This window comes from Apteryx rowi, unplaced genomic scaffold, assembly GCF_003343035.1.
Source record: "Apteryx rowi isolate R43461 unplaced genomic scaffold, aptRow1 scaffold_7, whole genome shotgun sequence".
NCBI lineage: Eukaryota > Metazoa > Chordata > Aves > Apterygiformes > Apterygidae > Apteryx > Apteryx rowi.
Window position 1 is genome coordinate 6,956,394 of NW_020450982.1, and position 6,250 is coordinate 6,962,643.

General features: G+C 41.0%; 1 protein-coding gene across 1 annotated transcript in view; it reads right to left on the reverse strand.

The window, feature by feature from the left end:
* Positions 1–6,046, reverse strand: part of PTPRF (protein tyrosine phosphatase, receptor type F) — a 300,767-nt gene extending 294,721 nt beyond the window's left edge. The window contains exon 1 of the mRNA XM_026086910.1: positions 5,965–6,046. The gene's annotated coding sequence lies outside the window, so the exon portion shown is untranslated. The remainder of the gene's footprint in view (positions 1–5,964) is intronic.
* Positions 6,047–6,250: the final 204 nt, after the last annotated feature.

Consider the following 6,250-nt stretch of genomic DNA (forward strand, 5'->3'; position numbering starts at 1 on the left):
GAAAGAAAGAAAAAAAAAAGCAGACCCAGCCCAGTTAAAGACTGTATATGGCTTACACTAACCTTCAGCTGAGATGTCTAAAGGGAAAACATTAAGAAATGTAAATAACTCATTTTTTGCAAAGAAAGATTTAAAAAAAAAAAATTAACCGCACATTAAAAGGGACACCTTCAGTGGTGAAACCAGCCTGTTTTGGTTTGATAAATCAAAAAAAAGAAAAAAGAAAACACCATAGAAAGCTTCCCCAGCAGATAAAATATTTGATAATCAAATTCATGATTTCCTGTAGCAGTCCCTTAGTTATCTAGCACTAATCATTGCCGGAGGTAGGGTACTGAATTAGACTGACCACTGGTCCAAACTAGCACAGCAAGTCCCACTTCTTTCTGAACACAGAAAGGTATCTTGAAGCACATTAAAATTTTAATGCACCCACCTGTTATAGCTGTAATTCACCTTTCATCAACTGGAAATTACCATCCTTCTAGCTGAGAGATGGTAGCTCATTACAGAGGCATAGCTAGTTTGCTTCTATGCAAAGCAGAACAGACAACCTTAGATCATCTTCTGTGATTTCTATTTTGTTTTTCAGCGAAACAATCTAGACATGGTTGTGTGCTCGGCTACCAGATCTCAGCTGAAGCACAGGAACTTCCTAAACTGCTCYGCTTCCATCCTCAAAGACATAGTCTCCGCTCTGTGATCCCCTAGGCAGAAGATGCAACGCTAACGGAGATTCTGGCTGTCGTTCTCAAAAGCAGTTAGTGATTTGAATGCCTCAACTTCTAGTGTATCCAACCTGAAATACTTTAAAAGGTCCAATTTTCAGGAAATAATGAACACTCCAAATTTTTTTTTTTTTTTTTTTTTTTTTACAATTTTAAATCCAGTATCTGTTTTACCTGAGGTTTCTATCTAGAAAATCTTTTGTAAGAATGCAACCCCAGTATCAGTTAAAAATAAGAAAAAAAAGATCATATTCTCTATTGCTAGCTGTGTTGAAAATACAGCAAATGAATACATTCTTCCATTTATACAAAATACAGCAGTCTACTCTTGAATATGGATCTGCAAGTATTTTCTTTCAGAGTGATAAAGTAAAAACAGTCCCTCACAAAATACTATAATCTGCTTTCACTGAAATCTGTTTTATTGGACATAATAACACAGCTTGGTTTCCAACACTCTTAGGCCAAACCCCCCCCCCCACACACACACACAAAAAAACCAAACAACATATTTCCAATCCATATATATATATATATATATATAAAAATATATATACACATATCTCCATGTATTTGCTCCCAATGCAAGTATCAGTATCAGTAATCCCTTTCATGCTGCTTGCCTCCACGGAAAAACTAATCATAATTAGCAGACTACCTGAAAATTATCCTTGAACTAATAATGAATAGAAAGAAAGCATGAACAGAGACAAAAAGCCAGACCAACTAAAAAACTGGTAATTTCCTATGCTGTTGCTCCTTATTTTGCTACTGGGAAAAAAAAAATCAGGATCTATTTTAGTCAGAGGAGTTTGGTATCATGCAATTGTTCAATTTCAGCAGAACAAACCTAGTAATTTCAGGCATCTTTAGGAACCCCCAGTTTTGCCTGGGAGTGCAACTCGATGCACATTCACGTGGTACGGAGAACGGCACCCAGAAAACCCACCACCGGTGTCTCAGCTTGTGCACGAGCTCTTTGCTGCTGTCAGCAGTGCATAGCTAAGGGAGCTGCAGTGGCAGTCCACAGGCACCAGAAATCCCATGCATATTCACAACACTTTTTTTTTTTTTTTTTTAATTTGTGATCCCATTCAGCTCTACTTCAAAACAGAAGTCTAACCAATACTGGATGGTTTCAAACAAGCCTATGCTGATACCAAATAGAATGAAACCAAGTTAATTAGAGTTAAATGTATCCTCAAAGGAGATCTCAGTAGCAAAACTTCTTATGCACATTAACTTATGTAGCATGTATTTTTAATGAGTTCAGCACTTGTCTCKGGTTTAAAAAACACACACATGGCATGGCAGCTATTCAAACCCATTGCACCAGAGTGCTAGCAAGTGCTGACTACGTGGGATGACAAAGTAACATTGCCAGTTATGATGATTCTACCTTTATTGCATAACCTTCAGATAGCTAAATTAATTAAACAGGTAAAGTGACAACACAAAAGCCACCTACCAATATGCTGATTATATAATAGAAAAGGAAATGAAAAAGACCAGAGGGCTAATACTTACGTTCAGTTTTGCAAATATGGTTAAATACTGTCATATCTCCAGCTTCTGCTGATACTGTTTTTCCTAAAAACACTTTTGAAAATGTATATCCATGTAGAGCAGTTAAAACATACAGCTTCAAAGCAGAAATGAATTTTACTAGTCCAAATTTGTAGCCGGAAAACCCACCCCTCCCTCTCCACATGCATTCTCCAACATATCCTATGTGAAACCAGGTAAATCACCAACAGTCATGCCCTTTGGGCACCAATATATTAAAGCACTCCACTCATTTGCGAGATAAAAAGACTTGTAAAGACTCTGTGTCAATTCTCATATTTTAAGTCCAAAAAACCATACACAGCCACACATAAAGAACGCTGAGCTATGTCAGTGGGTTCAGCTGATTACCTTTGGAGGCTGTCATTTAACATACAGCTAGAAAATACTGTTGAGTAAATTAGAGTGAAAAGTAATGGGTATCTCATTGTTTTGCATTAAAGTATTAGTACGTTCCAGCCAATTTGGCATAACACAATCAAATCACTTTGAATTGCATAAGCTTTGTGCCAGTGTGTTGCACAAATACATAACCTATATTACAGAAAAGCCTTTAAATGAGAACACGTTATCACAACATTTTCCAAAATGCAAATAAGTTCAAAAATAAAAAGATTCAAAGAATAAGATGACTGTTATCTGATGACAACTGTCACTATTTTAGTCAAAATGAAAAAAACTAACCATGTGCAGAAGTCTGTTTTAACTGTGATTTCAAAACGTCCAACTTTCAGTGGTAATGCTGCACAAAAATATCCCCAAAACCTCAATCACAAACATATTTTTCTAGCAGTAACTACTTCACATGGAAAATAGTGGGGGTTTTTTAAAATTTTTTCAAGCAGTCTCCACTTTACCAAGTTTAATAACTTCAGGATTGTAACATTTAAATCAAAACTTTATATATTTCTACATATCCCTGAAAGAGTGACTATACAACAATTTTAGTTTAAATGAATGTCAAAAGAATGCTTCAGGATGCAATACAGTCTCCAAACTCCTGAAAACTTAATCTGAATTCTGCTAATCCAGGTTGCAGTTTATCTTCAGGGGCTCTCCTGTAGAATCATTCCTTGATGCTTTAGATTCAGCCTGATGTGATTGAAAAGGCATTTGTCTTTCTTCTCCCATTCATTTGGGCAGCAAAGGGTGATTTTTCTTCTGGGTTCCCCTGCCCCCCAATCAGAACAGACAGACTTTATTGAGAAAATGGTTTTAAAAGAAAACCCTACAGTTAAACTATGACCTAGACTGGTGAGATTCTGCCCAATTTATGTAGTTAAAAAAAGATTTACTTTAAAAGATGTTATTGCATGCCACTCAGACCATACTTCCAGGTACATTTTGTATGGGCCAGGTCCATCATATTTTATTTACCGGAAACCTGAATTTACACTAAGAATGACAGAACGACTTTTCAGGGTCAGCTGAAAACATACATAACATCACAAGATGAAAAAAAAAAAAAAAGATAGAAAACCAAGAGGCCTTTGAAGACCACCGCTTTGCCGAACAGCAGCACGACCAAAGCCGCCAGCTCAGGCGCAGCGTGACCCAGCCGCTGCTCCGGCCCCGCCTGCTCTTCACGCTCAGCGCCCTCCCGGGCTGGCGGACGCCCCCAAGCTCGGCCTGCCTGCCCCGCTTCCCACGGCAACGCCCGACTTTGCGCGGGTGATTAGGTAAGAAGCGAGACCCCCAAAGGCGCTAGGGATTCTCCCACAATCAGAGCGCTTTCTGGGTCCGTCTCCGCATCCCACGGAGAGGCAGCCTCGCGGACGCGCTCATCCCGGAGGCTCTGCTGGCCTCGGGCGCCCGGGTTCGCCCTGGAGGCCGCGGCCGGGCGGGCGGGCAGGCGCGCAGGGGCGGAGGGGACCCGGCGGGGAGCACGGCCCTGAACCGACGGTGTCACCGAGCAGGACAGGCAGACCCGTCTCGGCGCTCCGCTCAGCGGCGGGCGCACGCTCCCATCTGTCCTGCTCGCATCCCACCAGGCATCCCAGCGCGGCCGCGCCAGGCCCGGGCGCACCTCGGAGGGAAACAAGCGTTCAACATGCCGTGCTAGGCGGCTCTGGCCTGTGCTATCATGCGTGTGAAGCGCAAGGTTTCTGAAACCAGCCCTCCCGCTCGCGCCATCTTTGCACAGCACTTCGGACCGCACGTCCCGCCAGCCGAGCACCGTCTCCGTATCGCTTGCCAGGTGCCTGACCAAACGCCACCTGCGCCCGCAGAGCCCGGCCCAAAAGGCTTGGAGCCTCGCAGCTCTGGCTCTCCTCCAGCTTCGCTATCCGCCTTTTCTCACCTTCCCAGGACCACGCCAGCAGTACTTTCAAACGCACACGCGCAAGGACATACCCACGGTAAGTGCTTCGATCTCCACTTAAGCAACAAGCCCAGTTCCTGGTTTTAAAGAAACCTTRTTTGCTTCAAACATCAGCATCTTAGCTAAAGAGTTTCAGCTTCCCTTCTGCACTCCACAAATACTGGGCTGAGTAATGCATGGCCTAATTGACTGCTAAGGTCACTGGCCAGCTCTTTAATCTTATTTAGTACACTTTGCGACAGTTCATGAGTCATTAGGGCTTCATTCTTGGGGACACAGAGGCATGTAATATACATTAATAAAGAGCATAAATATCATTCTATGTGTGTATTTTACAGACTGCAAAATTACAAAGCTGGTATTAAATACTTCTTTGCAGTGTTATCATTTTAATAATGTTCCTTATTTTAATAGACAATAAAAATATTTAATTGTGAGAGTCTGCTGGTGTCTTCATAATTTGTAATGTTGCTGTAACTTGAAAAAAAATTTTAAGGCAGTAAAAGCCATGCTTTACATACCAACTTGAAGGGAAAGAAAGGCTCAAGGGAGAGCTATCTTAAAACTTCCTTACTTGAAGGGGAGAAAAAAAAWTTTCAAGCTGTTATTCATGAGAGTTGATGTAAATGATAACTCAGTGTGCACACGTGTCGGGAACTTTGCAATAGTTTTGAAAGGGATCAGCACCACTAATCAGGCACTGAAATCCGATTTCTGGGAGAATCTGGGAGCTCAAAGCTGAACGTTTTAGCTGGCTTGGAAAGACCTTTGAAAAATAAAGTTAAACAGTAATTATACATAAATGTGCTTGAGAAACTTTACACCTGTCTTGACATGAATCAGATCTTTGCATGGATGATGAAATTCTTGGCATTGCTTTAGGTGATTGAGATGGCATTAGCTTAGGCAKAATAAGAATTCAACAATCACAAGCCCAGACAGGTAAGATAAAGGAGTTACTGACTCAAAGAATTATGACAGCTTATCTGTTGAAAGTCTAAACAAGTTAATGATTTAACATAAACAGATCTGCTGATATTTTTAGAAAAGCATTTCAACTCGTAAGTAACTGTTAAAAAAAGGACATCAGTAACCCTAGTCATATTTTCCACAGGTCCTCCCAGCCCTTTGCAGGTTGTTTGTACAAAAACTCGGAACAGGAGACAAAAAAAAAAAACAAAAAAAAAAACCCACACAAAGACAGGTAGCTGGGGTTGCGATTAGGACAATAAACAAGTTGCTGGCAATCAGATTTTGACTGCTGGCTATGCCAGGAACTCCTCCTGTAACCTTTATCGCACCGTGCCTCAGTTCCYAGTCTGTAAAATAAAGGTAATAATGTTTTCCTACCTCACAGGAACGTTCTCAGAATAAATCCATAAATGCCTGGGAGACACTGAGACACTACTGTGACAGAGGCCATAAAAACACCTAAAAAAAAAAAAAAAGTGTCATAAATGACCACAGCAGCAAAGAAATTCACAGACACAGCTGTAAAGGTTAAAACTTCACTTACTGACATGAATTTTCCATCCTGGGAAAAAAGCAGTCAGGTTCAAGCACATACTCCCATTCAGAYATTTTTTTTAGAACTGTGACAGCAAGGGACAATTTCCCCATTCCCACTTTGACATGA